Source organism: Ornithodoros turicata, unplaced genomic scaffold, assembly GCF_037126465.1.
Source record: "Ornithodoros turicata isolate Travis unplaced genomic scaffold, ASM3712646v1 Chromosome11, whole genome shotgun sequence".
Taxonomy (NCBI): Eukaryota; Metazoa; Arthropoda; class Arachnida; order Ixodida; family Argasidae; genus Ornithodoros; species Ornithodoros turicata.
The window spans coordinates 60,345-78,359 of NW_026999295.1; the positions used below are offsets into that span (position 1 = coordinate 60,345).

Genomic DNA, 18,015 nt, shown 5'->3' on the forward strand with positions numbered 1-18,015 from the left:
AAATCAGGATAGTTCTTTTGTTCTTCTTGAGGCCGGGGATGGAGACAGTGACAGGCGGCGATGGCAACGTCCATGGAGGCACATTGGGTGCCGTCTGGTCGACTATGAATTTGGAGATATGAGGTCTGAATGATGTCACAGCAGCATGAACCGTCGCGTTCCGTCTAGCGTGAAGCTTGCGAATCAGAGTGTGACGGTTATGATGGGCACGTAGACGCAGATAGTGGCGTGCAGTTTCCCGAGTACGGAGAACCTCAATGGGGATGTCCCTGGCCTCAGCCACTACTAGACGGGTTTCAGCGCCTCGCGGGACCCCAAGACACACCCGAAGACTGCGCGCTAGCATGGCTCGAATCGTTTGAATCAGTGTCTGAGGAAGTCCGTGCAGGACGGGAAGGCTGTACATCACTGAGCCACGAACCAGGGCATTGTGCAGCATGAGGAGATCCTTCTCGTCTCGCCCACATCTCATAACTGCGAAGTGACGAATCACGTTGACCCAGCGTTGGACCTTCTGTTCAATGACGTCTATGTGGCGCTTCCACGACAAATTCCATGATAGAGTCACGCCGAGGAACTTGTGATGTGTCACCTGCTCCAGTTAGCTTCCACCAATATACAGGCGATATCTATGCATGTCTTTACGCGTGAAGGCTAGAACTGCGCTTTTCTGTACGGATATCTCCATTCCTGCCTGGAGTAAGTAGAGGCGAATGACATCTAACGTGCGCTGAAGACGCTGACGGAGTGCTGGACGGGAAGTGCCTGTAGTCCAAACACAGATGTCATCGGCATACAGGGACAAGTTGACTTTCCGCTGAATGCAGGTTCCAATGCCCGCCATAACGGCATTAAAGAGGAGCGGACTTAGGACGCTTCCTTGTGGTACCCCCTGAGAGATGGGGAATTGCTCTGTGTCGCCTTGTCTTGTCCGGACGAACATACCTCGTTGACTGAGGAAATCGGCTATCCAAAGCAACGTTGTACGTGAGAGCGCAGCGCTGTATAGAGCATGTAAGATTGATGGACAGCTAACGGTGTCGTATGCTCTCTTAACATCAAGAAGTACCGCCGCCGAGATATTCCTGCTTCAAACACAACATTCAGTGGTTCCTATGAAAACAGAAGCATTTCCAGAAACATCCTGGAACGACCACAGTCACAAGAGGTAGTACGATTCTACGTCTGAAAGCTATTGCGTGGAGATGTTGGCTCCATGCCCATTTCAACGCAGGCTAGCCCGCGCTCGCGCGTCCTTGCTTGTTCTCTATGCCACCAACCAGTGTCACGTATGCGCTGTTTTTGTTGGTTTTGCTTTGGCTGCTCTAACGGACGTTCCTCGTCGCCGCGTGTAGTTCGTGTAATTTCGAGCGTTCTAATTTCGAGCGAGTCTAAAGCGATTTAGAGCCTTTGTATTGTTGCTCTCACTTGATGCTGTCGTTCTTGCAACGCGTCTGACATTGTAACTGTCCGTAAGTGGAAGCGTATCTCCAAACCGCGAGCAGAGCAGTCAGTCTCGTTTGAAATGTCAGAGTGAAGACGCTTCCCTGGATGTGAAGCCAAATCTATCTTCGCCTTCAGGATTCTTTCCGTTTCAGGTGTGTAATTAATACAACTTTGAAGTAATATGTTCGACTGCGCCGTGCATTCTCATTGTCCGATGTACTCTATTTGCAGGCGATCTGCACAACGACAGGGAGATAGAACGTTAGGTGAAATCGACTGTATGCTTTGTGCAGACGATACGTCATATGTATCTACACTACTTTACATAGGTATCCTGCCATCCTGTTTTCTGGAACGATATTTCTTGCAGGTTGAGCGTGTATGACGCAGCGGCCTCCAGCAAGAGAAACGCAAGCACCGTGTTCAATGTGTTGGGGACTCTTGCTCGACATGACAACGCTTCGAAGTGCTTTTTCGGAAACGGACAAGTTGGATCGGAAATAAGGAACTAGGTGTGCTCTTTTTCGTTGTTGTTCACCGCTCGATGATTACCAGTTTTGTGCCCCCGTGAGTTCAGCGCTCAGGTATGTTGATGATAAATGGATATGCGTTGAAAGGTAAGTACTCCGGAGTGGTGAATAAAATGCTTCTTGCTGCTATCTTCTGTTTCGTGAGGGTTCTTGTCGGTACTCATCTGCCACAGGCATGAAGCGCTCTCTTTGCAGAACATTTCAGAAACCAAAGACTGCTGCATTTTCAAGATTGTCATTACCAGCATCAATGCAGCTCTCATGTCAAAATCAGCATCAAGACAACTATGATGGTTGCATCAGCCAGGGCAGCTCTGATGTTAACATCATCATCAGAGCAGCTGTGATGTTAACATCAGATCTGATGTGATTTGGGACGCTGTCTTGATGCTAACATCAGCTGATGTTAACATCAGCGTCTGAGCGGCTCTGATGTTAACATCAGGTGGTGTTAGCATCAAGCCAGTGTCCCAAATCACATCAGACCTGATGTCGCTTTTTTCAATAGGGAATCTTCGCCGTATTCCAGTCCTGCGGTATGGCAGAATCTTGGAGTGACTGAGTAAATATGCAACATAGAATCTTGCTGGAAATATGGAAATAGACCTCGTGTTGTATAGAACCTTCGGGTTAACAGAGTCCGGACCAGCACTTGACGACAGCTTAAGCGACCCAATGATTTTACAAATGCCATGGGTGCTGATATGAATGGGGACCATAGGTACTGATAATGGAGTTTGGGTGTACCCGTTATCGGTGTTGAAAACGGATGAAAACAAGGAAGCGAAAGCGTTGGCGCAGTCGTTGTCGGCGGGTGCCAGTTAGACTGATAAGGTGGGATTTTGGTGGAGATAAAATTTTCCAAAATTGTTTTGGTTTATTCGTCAAGAGAGACGGGAGGTCAATGGTAAAGAACTTACGTTTCCCTTCCTTGATCGCCTGTATTCCCGTTCACAGTAGTGAAATTTAGCCCATGATACGTCGTCACCAAGACACTTTGCCTTCCTGAATAAACGCTTTTAATTGGTTAGCAGGATTTTAAGACTTTTCATGAACCAAGGATTATGATAATAAGATTTCACTCTTATCGTTGGAGCATTGTACTCGGTAAGCTAGTTTATGTTGTCACGAAAGAGGGACCAGTTATCCTCAATGGAGTGAGGCAAGGTGTCATGAAAGTAATTTTCGTACAGAGCATAACGACCCTCGTTGATGGCTTGGAAGTTAGCTCGAGCATAGTCGTATATGATTTTATCGTTGAATTTATGAACCTTTGGACTACTTGAAGAGATATCTTAGAAAATGGCCTTGTGGTCACTGAGACCATCAGTGACATGCACAGAAGTGATGTGCTCAGGATGGGAGCTTAAAACCAAGTCAAGGGTTTACTGCGTGGCTTGAGTTATTCGGGTAGGATGTGGAACGACATGCGATAGATTAAATGTAAGGCATAAATCCACAAACAGTGTCTCTTGTGAACTTCGAGAAAGATTGCCGTGGATGAAGTCCCAATTTATTGACCGTATATGTATCAGCGTATATTGAAGGTATATATTACTGTTTATGTACCAGGGCAGATTTCAAGCTTCCTGAGCGCGCACAGACGGTGATCTCAGTTGTCTCGCGACGTAACAGACTGAGAAAGACACCGGCTGTCACACACACAGACATCCCGAAGGCTGTGCCCATCTTTGTTGATGCACCCACGAATCCACAGGAAGACTGCCGAAGCTCTCCCACTCGTATTAAGTACCTTCGCTTGAACTGCAAACAGTTTGGTGCACACTCCACAAAACGAGAACAGCTGATTGCTGATTTCATGGGCGCGGCCATGCGAGCCGAGAAGCACAGTTCAACAGGGGAGCAATTTTAGGTAAGCTCGAACGTGGCGCCAGTCGTCGGTGCAACAATTTCCAGAGTGAACCAAGCTCGATCAGCTCAGATAACGCCTTTTTCATTCTTTTTGCTTTTTAGTATTTTTTATCATTATATATATTCATTTCCAATTATAATTCCAATTCCAGCTCAACGGCTCTGCGCGCTGACACTAGTGCAACGTAGAGTCAATAAATCTCTCGCTTCCTCGCTTCCCTAAGGAGAAGAGTACTTGAAGTATATTCGTGTTTTGTGATTCCTTTTTCCCTCTCTACGTTCCAGAAACATACGGTTTCCGAGCCAAGACAATATAGTTGCGAGCGCAGTTGACATACAGAAGTATCCCGTACCGTTAAGACCCCCCCCCCCCCCCCCAAACGTGGTTGCCACGGTTTGGGTTTGCCCCATTTGCATGTCAAAATTCAGGGATGGAAGTTTTAATACACGTACGTGTTTCAAAATTTTTAAACGTGGTGTGGATTTTCACTAGGACAGTCTCCCATATGGGTATCTGGCTTTTGTTCAAGACGTCCTTATTAGAGTTAATTAATGAATTTAATTGATTAGTCATCCTTACTACCAGCGGCATGGCCGAGTGGGCTAAGGCGTCCGCTTGTTGGCGGTAACCAAGGTCGTGCTGTAGACTGGGAGGTGGTGGGTTCGAATCCTACCGCCGGCTGTGCTGTCTGAGGTTTTCCCTGGGTTTTCCGAAGTCTTTCCAGACGAATGTCGGCACAGTTCCCTCTGAAGTCGGCCCAGGACGCATACTAATCCACCTGTCCCCCACTCCTTCCTGCTGTCCTCTCTCCGTCTGTCCACCTCTGTACGCCGCTCATAGCCACAGTTGCTTCGCGGCGCTAACACCCAATCAAAAAAAAAAGTCATCCTTACTAGTAATTATAGTCTTTCTTGGAAAAGATACGCACCCGTAGAACTCAACTGTGAAAATGACGTGCTCTCGCGACTTTTTTTTATAAAAGTTTGTCCAAGCTGAAACACACACACACACAATAAGCGGGGTGCCACAAACGCATACTTCGTGGTCGTAGCCATTTTTAATTGAGATTTTTTAAAATAAAACAACTAGGACTACGTATACATTATAGTTTCGCACTTCCGCGTACGCGAGTGGAGGAAAACCTTATCTGCAAGGTATTTTGGCATTCTAATTTCCATAATTCACTAAGATGTATTTTTTTGTGTGCTGTTTTTCTTTCTTTCGAGAAAGAGAAAGAGCAGAATTGCTGGCAATCGGTTTAGATATGAGATGAATCCTTCATCTATAATATGCTTCAAATTATTATCCACAGAGTTGACATTTGTTTTTAGTGCACCGTTTCAGATTTTCCATTATGGAGATACCTCGCTCGCACTAACTCGGAAGTTGGCAAGGGGAAGCGAGCCCTAACCTAACCAAACCTGAAGGAGGGCACTGCGGGACATGGAGTTAGAGATTGAGAAGTACGGCATTTTGAAAGAGGTCCTCGGAGGGAAAATTCGGGGGGGGGGGGGGGGCAGAGCCAGCACCGTGAAAACTCGAGGAGCGATGGACTGTTCCCCCTGCCCCCACATTCCGATTGATACCGAAACTAACCAGCAGCAGCTTTCCAAGGTAGGGCTGCGGAACGAACCGACAACAGTAAAAAACAATAAAGAAAAAAGAAAAAAAAAACAGGAAGGAAGCGCAAAGAATGTATATTCGCTTGAACCGCAACGGGTCAAAAAACAGTGCAAAGACGTTTTTCTTGTGCCGGTCATCGGCGTTTAGCAGCCTTTCTGAACCGTGATGTGTATTACAGGCCCAGATAATGACAAATGAGCAAGCAAGCATCCTCGCTGCTCACTTTTTGTTCACTTTACGTCGTTTGAAGTGCAAATTGTTGCGCCTACCACTAGCGCCACATTCGCGTTCAAATTGCTCCTCTGTTGAACTGTCCTTGTCGGCTCGCATGGCCGCGCCCATGAAATCGGCAATCAGCTGTTCTCGTTTTCTGGAGTGTACACCAAACTGTTCACAGTTCAAGGTACAGATACTTAAGCCGAGTGGGAAAGCCTCGGCGATCTTCCTGTGGATTCGTGGGTGCATCAACGAAGATGGGCACAGTTTTCGGGATGGCTGTGTGTTCGACAGCTGATATCTGTGCCGTGAACTAACTTCTATTTTTTAAAAACAACTTACGTTGCAGTTGTAGCGTGATAGTTTTCTTGGTTTTGTCGCATATTGCGTTCACTTCATCTGCTTTTTCTTTTCGCCAAATTGTGTAACCCCCGCTTTGACTATTGCGGCCTCCCTAAGGTTCATGTGTCAGTTTTGGAAACACTGATATTGTTACATGTGACACATTGTTGTGTACTGCAGCCAGCTTCACTGTTTGACTGATAATTTGCACAGTTACTTCTTTAATATTCTTTGAATTACTTTCATCTGATACTGTACCATTAAATAGGATAGGAATCCATTATGGTTTAGAATTATTTTTCCTTTGCAATGTTCCCACACTGATTTTGGTGACAAGTTGTCTCTCATTAAATTCCGTTTGGGTTGTATTTCACACTGCTTACAGCATAATGTGAGAATGAGAAAATGTATGCTTCACATGTTATCAGCATCCTCTATAGCAACTGCTCCTGGGCTTCAAATCCAGAAACTACACACGAAAAAAACAACTGTAGAACAGACGACACATCAAAAAGGACACGACAAAGTGATTGGGACTGTGTTATGCTATACTTTTTTTTGTGTGCGTGTGTCTCTCTGGTTCTGCATTTTTGTGAACGTATGCCATGTTGCCGGCACCCTTGCCCTCTTGTCACAAAAACATCCTCAGACATAAAAATGCAGACAAAACAATAGAGAACTCCAACTTAACATAACAAGAGAGAACAAAGATGGGGACACAGGAAGCTTCTAGAGTCTTGGCACATACGCAGTGACCCCTCGGTTTATAACAAAAACCGTGGCCCCTCCCCGACCGGTTGTGTAATCTCTCATTCAGTTTGGCACTGATGATGTCCGTCGCATGACGGATGAAACGTCTGAGTAAACCTTGTTATTTTGTTATGTTAAGTCGGAGTTCTCTACTTCATTGTCTAGTTATGCCATCTCCCGGCTTTTGGAGTATTTTTGCATAAAGATGCAGGTTGTGAGACGCACATAAACACTGCTTACATTGCTAACCTGTCTATCACAAGACATGTGAAAGGATTGCCAAATTAAAATTCAGTAATACAAAAATCATTCTGAAATACATAATTCCAATAGAAGGGAGAGTAAACATAGGAATAACAGGTAAAGGTAAAGCACTGAAGTGTTGGCATTCTTCTGATGTGTATGATATACTGCTCTATTTAACCCATGACATATATGTTGTCAAACATTAACTTCTTGCATTCAACATCAAGATGCTGTACCTATTCCATCTAAGCGACTCGTCTCTACACGGACATGTGGCACACCATTTTGGCACAAAGATTTGATATCTCTGCTTGTTGGACCATATCAAGCAAATACTGTGAAAAAATAGTGTTACCTACATGACATACTGCATCTGCTGAGATATGTTACGGGAGAAATACTCCTGAAGCGATTCAAGGAAGTGCATACGAGTACATATGCTTTGCAAAGTTGTTCCAAAGTTTGAAGTATAGTTGTTACAAAGTATGTTCGTGTTGAATTGGCAAAGCATTAGTCATCTCATAAAAGAAAGTAGTGAGAAATGCGAAGCCGCAAGCATGCAGTGTTGCATGGCCATGTTCACAATGGGCAATGACGCTTTTCACTTTGCGTACCGCAGACTGACTATGCTCAACGGGTGGTTTGCAGTGTTTAAGATTGACGTAGGCCATGGCAACTACTGATGAACTTTGCAGAGTGTGCAATGATATCTTTTGTGAACGAGACAAACCTCAATATATTCCCACGTAATTTTGATCTTACAATTAATTGAGTTGAGGGTTTCAGGTATTTAGGTGTGCACCTCTCTTCTGATATTTAGTGGAAATCACACAGTAGTTTCGCATCCTCTCAGCCTCTTAAGAAAATTGTCTTCTTGAAGTGGACACGAAAACTACCTTTCGCAGACAGTACGCTGCTGGCATACAAAGTCCTTGTAAAAAGTGCCTTAGAAACGGTACAAATGACATCATACTGTCCATCATAAAAACAAATGACATCGCACTGTTCAACAGAGCCACCAATTTGGTACAGTTGAGCTACGCTCAAAGCTAGGGGGGACGAGTTCGCGTCTAAAAGGCACGGTCTTGAGGGGATTACGGTGGTCTCTGAGAGAGCACGCGACTTTCGTTCCTACTTTTATTTAAGAGGAGGCAGCGAACAAGTGCCCATTCGTGGATCCCAGCCCTACCCTTCCGATTTGTTTCGGTTTCAGTCTGTCTACCAACGTCATGATTATATTTATATTTTGTTGAGTTTCTTACGTGCTGTCCGGGACATGTATGTAGGTAGGTATGCCAAGAAATTTTTTTTATTATTAACCTTTTTTGTAGTTTGAATCCCTGAAAAACCATTGCACAGCACCAGAACACAAAGGCTACATAATGAACCAGTTTCACCAACCTTTTCAGCATCTGAACAGTCATTAAACTATCTGCTTCACTAAAGGAGTTATTACTGAACTATTCACCGCATCACCGATGTAAACAAAGAAGTGTCTGTTAAGTTCAAGAATTGGCAACCCTTGATATTGGTTCAGTTAACTAGAGTTGGTGAAACCGGGCCTATGGAAGTCACCGAAACATTGATCACATCACAAACCAAGTTTTACAAACCAAAGTTTGTAAAAAGATTTGAGTGCTAGCATGAAGTTTTGGCAATTGTGAGTAGCATTTTAACTGCTGCCTATGTAGCTGGAGCATAATTACGAGCAATTCAGAAAAATTAGTACAAAATTTGAGGGTGCTCTACTTTATCTTCCTCTGCATGGTACTAAAAACTGTGACGATTCCAAGTGCTCATCCCCTTGGCCCAGATTCTGCAGCAGATTTATCAGCCATTTGTGTTCCTATTTGTGGTACTGTGGCAAACTAGCCACTCCACCCACATACCAACATTCCTGGGTTACACATAACATGAAGTTGAAGTGTATACGAAGAGGGAGTCAAGTCCTGTACATCACATAAACAACATACAGAAACCGACACTGAAGATTTGTGTTTAAGTTTAATTTGTACAAGCTTTCGCGTGGAGGTCCACGCTTCCTCACACTGTTAAAACAGAACTTCACCACATAGCACGCTTCTATCCAACCATCATTCCGAATGACATCATTCTGTGTCCTGATTTGTTCAAAACAGGGGGGAGGCGCATATCTGGGACAAGCATAATGTGTCTCATATAGGCGCCTCCTTCCAGTTTCAACAGATCAATGCACAGAATGATATCATTCGGAATGATGGTTGGCTAGGAGCGTGCTATGTGGTGAAGTTCTGTTTTAACAGTGCAGGTAGGACCTGAGGAAGCGTGGACCTCCAAGCGAAAGCTTCTACAAATTAAACTTAAACAAAAATCTTCAGTGTCGGTTTCTGTATGTTGTTTATGTAAAAGGTAGTTATAAGAGTGGTTTAAACCACCTCGCAGAAGTTGCAGATGTTCATCAACTTTATTTTGAGATGGACAGGGAGTTTCATTGCCTGGGGCAATACTCTACCCCATAGCTGCTTGTGGTGTGAGGAAGGAAATAATGTCCCATGGAGTCCAAAATTGCCAAAAGAGCTTTGAGAGCAGGCATTCGTGGGCTCGATTTAGCCATAAGCCAAGCAACTTTATCTGAAAATGGCAGTTTGAGTTTGGAAAGCTTGGTAGTGTGGGCAGTGACACAGAATATACTCTGGGTGTTCTACAGCACTGCAGTGACAGTATCTGAGAGAGTCAACTTGCCTCAGATGGTAATGACACTGGGCTGTAAATGCCCCATTGAGTCACAGTGCACCATCTTGGCGAGAAGTGTTTTGTAGCATCCAAAAACCAAGCTCTGGGTCAACATTGCTCAGTAGAGACGGGAGGAAAATGTCAGTTGTCCATTGACAGGAAGAATATTTATACAATCCATTGATGTGTTGGTGAACGACATCTGCTGTCTACATGACCACTAAGAGTCCTTTGCTATCTTTCACTGTGATTTAATTAAACACCTCCCTCATGTGACGGTGTTCCCGGCACAGTTTTACCTTGCTGAACCACTTTTCGCGGCTTTTATCAAACATAACATTAGCGGTTCTTCGTAGGCTGAGGCCGAGGAATGCAAGGGACGTTTACATGATGTTTACGTGATTACCGTCGTGAGAAATGGTCGACACAGCAGTTTTGCGGTACGTTTTATATGTTGCTCATCCTGGACATTTTTCGCTACCCGATTTCCTGTCCAAAACAGCTACGACTGCATCAATGTCACTTCACCCATGAATTCCTTCATGAGTTGCACGCGCGTGTTAGCACACCAAGTCGTTACGCGTCTGAAGAATAAATACCCGACGAAATCGGCAGAATAAACATAAGCTTTATTTGAGCTTGCAGTGATTATCTTTTTTATGCAGCAGATCCCGCAACACAATACGGCTCCGTCGTTACTCCATTTTCTCAAATAGCCTCGTCCTCAATGGTAGCCGAACGGCCGAACCGCTGAAGCGTTGTTTTCCTTGTATTCATACGCGTAGTTATTTACGCCTGTAACTTAATTAAATTAATGAATAATTGAGAGATGCATGCTGAATACGACACAGAATTGCATAAAGACTCCTTATTCTGGAGTGTGACCTTCTTAAACGCCGATTTTCTCACGTAAAACACTGGACTACATAGACCCATTGTGATTTATTTTCACAGCTTGGATTTCAAAGGATTGGAATTTGAAGGGTGGATTTCTTAGCGTGGATTTCAAAAGTTTTATTATTAAAAGTGCGTAACAGGGTACACCCCCCCCCCCCCCATGCAAGCCCCTTCGAAAGGGACGCGTATGTTCGCAGAGTTGAAATTTTTGGACTGAGCGCAGCATGAAATGCCAGTCGTTGCCCCGGTAACCGCGCCGCCGCGAGCTACTCTTACTTGACTTCCCGTGGTCGACTTCACCTATTCGGCTTCACGTAGTCGACCGTTTCCCGTAAAGCAAACCCGCAAAAGTGCGGACGTGAATTGCAAACCCGTGCGTCCGTCATACAGGAACGCTAAACTGATGGACGGACGTATATACCTCTCGCAGAAGAAACGTCACTGTGACGTAGTGATTACGCTGACAGACATACCGAAAGAGAAACGGCACAGGTGGAGAACACCGGCCTTTCACAAAGTCGTATTTCTTCACAAAGGTCACGTGTCACTTCTTTGTATTAGTGATACACACAAATGAGGTCACGTGGCCTTTCATGTCTTCGTTCGCGTTCCCAGTCCACCGCTGAAAGAAAAGAAGGCTTTACCCCACGGTTTGCATAGTCTGAAAGTCGATGTCGTAATCCTGTCCGGAATGTGGTCTGTTATTACGACTTAGTTCGCGCTTGCTTTGTATTGAGATACCCTGTGCACTATGTGAGAATCTCGTGCCCCTGTAGCTCCAGAAGGTGCAAGAGCTCACTAGCGACCTTTAGGAAGGGCTACCGAAAAGACAGGGATACTGGTAGAATGGAACAGAACAAGGCTATACAACTAATAACACGTAAGGTATTACAACAACAACAACAAAAAAAAGAATCCTACAATACGAGAAGCCACATTTACGCATGGCATTCTTGTAACTTAATGATTTTTTGCTATGTGGTTCCACTCTAGCGCGTTGGCGGCGCTGTTGTGCCACCTGACGTCATTTGTTTGTGTAGAGGGAGAGGTCTATTGAAACATAATAGTGCTTACCAGACATTAGATGGGACAAGACGCATTGCTGGTAGTGACGCAAAACTATCGATGAATTGAGTATTGATACTAACTTTTTTTTTCAAACAATCAATAGTGTCATGTAACTACCGATTCTCAGCTATCGATAGTACTTTTGTTTTTCCTTACTACCGATAGCTTGGCTCTCAATGTCGATGATTTTGTTCCGGTATTCGTTTCCGCAGTGGCAGAATGACAACGAAAACGTGCGACACAAGCTCTTTCCGTTCATCCGTAATGTATGGATGATGCACTGCAAGAAGCGAAAGAGAGAGAGAGATTATGTGTTTAATGGCACAAAGTCCAAAGAGCGCCAGAACTATGGTGAGCGTGTGGGAGATGATGATGAGAGAAAGAGAGGAGGAGGACGATAACAAGTGAGTCCTGCAGTTAAAAGCTATCTGCAAATATGTGCGATGAGATGATCCAGGATGAGAGATTTACAGGATGAGTTAGGTGGCAAAGGCTAAAAGCGGAGCAATGCTGACTACGTCTACATCTACATCTGACCAAGTAACCGACACATGATGAGAAACTGGATAACATTATCAAACGGCACAAGAGGAGTATCACCCAGTAGAAGGGCTGGGTGGAGTTGGACATGGTATCTGTAGAATGCGGTGAAATACTGTTGATATTGGTGTTCGAAGTGAGGGCAGGATGTCACTAAGTGCAAGACAGTCAACGTGTCACCGCAGTGCACGCAAACTGGCGGATCCTGACCTCTTAGTAGGTGATGATGCGTGAGCCATGTGTGTCCAATCCTCAATCTTGCGTACAGAACTTCGGAGGAATCTGTTGATGTGTTCAGTCCGATGCGGGGCGAAACCGTGTGGCTGTGTGACGTGTAGCTTGTTATTTTCTTCCATGTCCTACTCCTGCTGCTACAGTGTGTAGACAGCTCTCTTAGTACTGGCAGGATGTCTTGGTACGGTAGTCCTAGAGCTGACTCCTCCTGCGCCAACGCTCGCCGCGCCTCACGGTCAGCTCGTTCATTCCCCGGGATCCCAGTGTGGCTGGGGAGCCAGCAGAGACAGATCGAAAGGCCTCGGGCAGGGATCGGAACCGGTATTTTTTACGGTACGGTTAGGGTTCGGGTTCAGGTATGTCGGTTCGGTTCGGGTTCGGCTCAGCAGGGAGACCCCCCAAAAACGAAAAGAAAAAAGACAAACGGTCAGCGGTCGGGACGTTTACATGGGTTGGAACCGTTACTTTTTTCGGTCCTGGTTTAACCGGTTCTTCGGCAGTAATTTTGCTCCACGAAAGCGAGCCTTTACCCAGGCATGCTCGTATTCCGTACTTTGTTTGGAGGTTCGGAGAACCTGCTTGTGGCTGATGGTTACTTAAAGGGATAGTAGCATGCAGCAACTCGCTTTGGGAGGTGTCACCGTTCGATTACCCTTAGCTTGAAATGTAAGCCTACAAATTATGCCGCAAAAAAAACTGCATTGTTATCAAGAAAATTAATTTTCAGATAATCATATCCGCATTCTCAACATAAAAGTCAGCTGGCAACAACAGCTACAAGTTACGTTCTGCGGAATCTCAGCTCATTGGTTGTTTGAGAGGCCCCGGATGGTGCCTGAGCAGACGACGTATACTGCTAGTGTTCCCGCGTCTGCATCTGTCCCGATTCCGAAGCTTCAGAATGTTTCTAGTTGCTGTACGCGGCATTTGTTGTCAAGGATGCCGGATAATAATGTTCGCAGTGTGCCTTACTGCAAGAATACCTCAACGAGGAATCCGAACATTTCGTTTTACCATACCCTAGACGACGATGTGCGGAGCGAAAGTGGTAATCTACGATTGCGTGCTATCATTACTGATTGCCCCAACTTTGCACTTTGATGCGTGCTATCAACCGTGGGATAAAACTGAAAACAGCGTCTCGTGTATGTTCGATGCACTTCTCAGACGACGCGGACGTTACGACGTAGTGATATCTTCAGAGCAAGACTGAGCGTGCCACCGACAAAGAAGAAAAGAAAAAGTCGTTAAAAGCGATGTTGTGCCGACCGTCTTTCTATGACTCCTGTGGAGAAGATATATGAAGGTAAGATTATCGTACATTTGTGTACGCTTGCGTTCAAGAGATAAAGATGACGTAGCGTTCAAGTAATAGTAGCGCTGTAAACTTGTGTTATCGCTTTCTTTTGTTTTCAGAATGAAACCCATGCATATTCCAAGCACATCGATGGACATTCACACGTGGCACAATTTCAGGTATAAGCATAAGACTTTCTGCAGTACATGAGTTCGAGGTTTCGCGGACACTAACTGAATTGAAAGTACCGGTAGTTATGATACTGAGCCATTGACAGGAGTATTTGAGGCGGTCACTCCCAGTTGCCGTTTTCGTTTCCCGGCGCATGAAACCATTATTTTACGCCTCTTATTTTCGTTTTCTAGTGTAGATTTAGTTGTAGCACTGGTGGAATCCTGAGCACAATTGTGTCACATCAGTAGCGACATGAAAAAGCAAAGCAAGTGCACAGGACAACACAAACAGCGCAGTTGATGACCTGCAATTTGCTTGTGATTTATGTAATATCAATTACTTATGCCAGTCGTTTCTTTCACAGCTGCTCAGACTAGGTTCATTCAATGCCTCAAGACAGACTGGCTTGAGTCTCAATCCCACCTGTGCACTCTCCCTAATATCGGATCAGCTCAGTGCCCTGGTAATTTATGGCACAAAGGACACCTGTACAGGCGTACTGTAACTGGAAACAACTGCTACTCACAACACATCAGCACTGCACAGTGTTGAGCAGCGGCTTTCGTATCTACATACTTGATACCGCTGTACCATCTGAAGGGTAAGCTCTGCAGACTCCATAAAAGTTTGATGATACAGATATGCAAGAAAAAAGTCTCAAGAGCAGAACATGTCCAGGCATGCCTAATATAGGATATTTATCACGCATCCTTCCATATTTGTTCAGTTTCCCAAGTCCAGCACATGTCACCCAATGTACATAACCTTTCACATGTCTCATGTGTGTGAAGGGGGTGACACTGAACTCAAAGCTCAGAAATTTAGTAAAGTTTCTAATAATTTCAAGGGTACAAATATAAGATGTGTATGTCAGTAATGTCTACCATTGGGAGGGTGCAGTGAAGCTAGTGGGGAGCACTGCAATATGAGTACATCACAAAATTTTGCATGTCAGCCACCTGCTTTTCACCTCTGCAGTCGTAGATCTCGTCCCCGTCATATCATGTCAGGTGTGGTGACAATTGTCAGGGATCACTTCACGTGGTGCTTTGTGCCACCCCCAGTTGTCTTCATGAGTATGGTAGTGTTGTTTCATGGAATCTAGTATCTGGATCACCATTTAAGTGTAATACATTCTGTTTTTCAGGGAGGAGCATGCCACACCTCGTTCTCGGCCTGCAGAATCCCTGCGAACAAGCCAAATGTAAGCCTGTGCATTGCTTAGTCAACATTGACCAGGTTCTCTAAAAACTATCCCGTAGTTCAAAACTTGTGAAAGGGCCTGTTACCTTAACTGGTGACATTTTTTTGTGTCAGTCCAGTAAAAACATAGTGGGCAGCCTGCCGTTCGTGGAAAACCTTCAGCAGTTGGACGAGGACACAGGAGAGACTAGAGAGGCACAAACTCAGGCCTCTCTCCTGTGTCCTCGTCCAATTGCTGAAGTTACCACGAATGGATATGTACCAACTGCCCCGCATGGATACCTTGGCTGCCTGCCAGACACACTGACCCTCGTGAGTACTCTTGGTAGCATAAGCTGGTAATAACACACACGATACTCTTTAGGTCACATAGGTAGCCCTGAAACTAAACAAGAATAGAGAAAGGATGGAGGATGATTTTGAAAAGAAATTATTATTTACATTACACACATAATTTCACAGAAGCTGTTTTATTGTAAGATGTGACAAAATCATCTCACTAGTAAACTTGAGGAACACTAGTATGGGAAACACCGACAGTCACAAAAAAAGCAGCATCACAGGCTCATTCTACACTGAAACTATACGATTTCTGCATGAATAGACATATTGGCATAAATATTCATACTGTGATCTCCACACATGAAACAATGTACAATATTTGACCACGAATCATTGTGTTCATCTCGTACTAAAGTAATGCAGAAGACATAACATTCAGGTTAGCTGGTTATATATGGTGGAAGAAAACCCAGAGACAGAAGAAGACGCAAACCCATTGTATTGTGTTGAGTCTTGCCTCGAGGGTTTTCTTCCACCATACCAAAGTAAAGTCGCGAGTGAAAAGGTTTTGTGGATTTGCTTGAGTAACTGGGCATTACACTCATTCATGACGAGTGCTAATGCTCTTGTCACAAGAGACAAACAAGAAACTCTGTTGTGTGAGTTTCAATACTGTGGGTATCAGTTCAACAATAATTTCAATACTGACAGCAAAAAAGAAACAGTGTACATTATATTGCACCACGTCAATAAAGAATTTTAGAAAAAAATCTTCCTGGGAACAGCATCACGAAAGATACTGCCCCAACGACTGTTTTATAGGTCGTGTATTCAAAGACACAGCCCACCCGGGGCCAGACAGAGTTATCAAAATGCCCTTCTCAAATACATAAAGGACTGGCTCCCCTTTGCCTTCCTCCACAACGTATGTGGATTTAAAGCAAGACCAGGGCACAGATAATTAGTCTGCCAAAATGGAAAGAACACAAGCGACCTGATGCAACGCAGCAACGCGCACACAATATTGTGGCAACATTTGGGTAATGTTTTCACTACATTATGACAACTGTTACAGCCATATTTCTTTACCACAACACAGCATTTTGGCGACAGCTATGTAACATTCCTACAACATTGTAAAGCGTTACATCTGTATTTGTTGAACACACCCGAGGTAGCACCGAATGGTATGGCAACATTTCATCAATGTCATACTGCGACATTGCCCAAACGTTGCTAACTTCATTTGCAACTTTCATTTGTAACACTCGAGCAACATGTACACAAACAACATTGCAGCGCCGTATGTACACATTTTTCAATGCGTGACTTCACTTGAATCATTTGCCTTGCGCACGACATGATGCAATGTACAAACAATGTTTTTGTTTGTGTGTAGGCTATACACAGGTGCTGGGGCTCATACGGTGCTGTCCTACGTTCAAGATCACCAACGAAGCTCCGGATGTTGAAGTGCACCCTGCTCGTGCATGTGGTGGCAAACTGATACTTGCAGAAGCTGTGGAGCAACAGAGTGAAGTAGGATGAAACGAATGCCACAAAAAAAAAAAGAAGAGGAAATCTATTATCTAAGCATCTACAACCGATTGCATGTAACCCTCCTTTCAGGGGTTCCATGAGTGAAGAGTTCAATGCTGCTGAATCACCCGTGTGTGCCACTCTGAGACCTACCACCACAGCTATTCAAAACGGCCCTTTTGAGGCAACCCCACGCTTCTACAAGGGAAGAGCACTGCAAGAAGAACCAAAGTGCATTCAGTTAAGCTTTGTGCCTGTCTGTTATTTCTTGGATACCTGCGTTTTCACTACAACTATGAAAACAGCTACAGCAGTGACACCCCACTTGAGTGCTGCAGTTGCAGAAATGTCTTGGCTTCGATTTCCCCTTTTGGTCTCAGCAAGCAGAAATTTTACAACAGCATCTATAGTGACCTAATATGTATCTATCCCAATAAATGGTACATCCTCAGACAACATATTACTCAATTAGGTATGCACACCCAAGGTAGGTATGCATCAAGGGAAGTAACAGGCAGCAAAGCACATCTGAGAAACTGGAAGATGAATGTGCAAAATTTCATTTTTTCTGAACGTCAAGGTTTGCACAAGGACGGTTTTGAGTAGGATCTGATAGGAGATATATCTGTGTGAAATGAAGCTGGCATTTGTGTTTGGTTGTTTACACACCGACCATTCCAGCTGCACTGTTTTAATTTGTCCTCCCCGGCTTCAACAAAATCATTCCTGCACAGTTTCACAAGGCTGAAGATTTTCAGAACTCCTTATTGTGTAGATGCTGGATACGTAACATAACACTTTATATAATGGTTGAAATACTAGCAGAAAATTTGGACTGTCCTGTAGATTACTCCTAATTCAAGGGAATACGCACCACTTGGAATAAATTTGAAAGAGACACGTCAGATCTCTACAGCTTTAAATTTGTTTTCTGTCCAACTTCATTATCTTGATTGTCAAAACATTATATTGTCTGCCATGCAATAATAGCTATTTGTGGTTTGAACCAGACTCTTTTCCTTGTCAGGAACTGAATGCAGCTT

General features: G+C 44.4%; 1 long non-coding RNA gene across 1 annotated transcript; it reads left to right on the forward strand.

Moving 5' to 3' along the window:
* The first annotated feature begins 14,418 nt into the window (after nt 1–14,418).
* On the forward strand, nt 14,419–16,978 carry LOC135371414 (uncharacterized). The gene is made up of 3 exons (XR_010415600.1): nt 14,419–14,549; nt 15,096–15,152; nt 16,833–16,978. It is a non-coding gene; the product is annotated as an uncharacterized LOC135371414 (long non-coding RNA).
* Nucleotides 16,979–18,015: the final 1,037 nt, after the last annotated feature.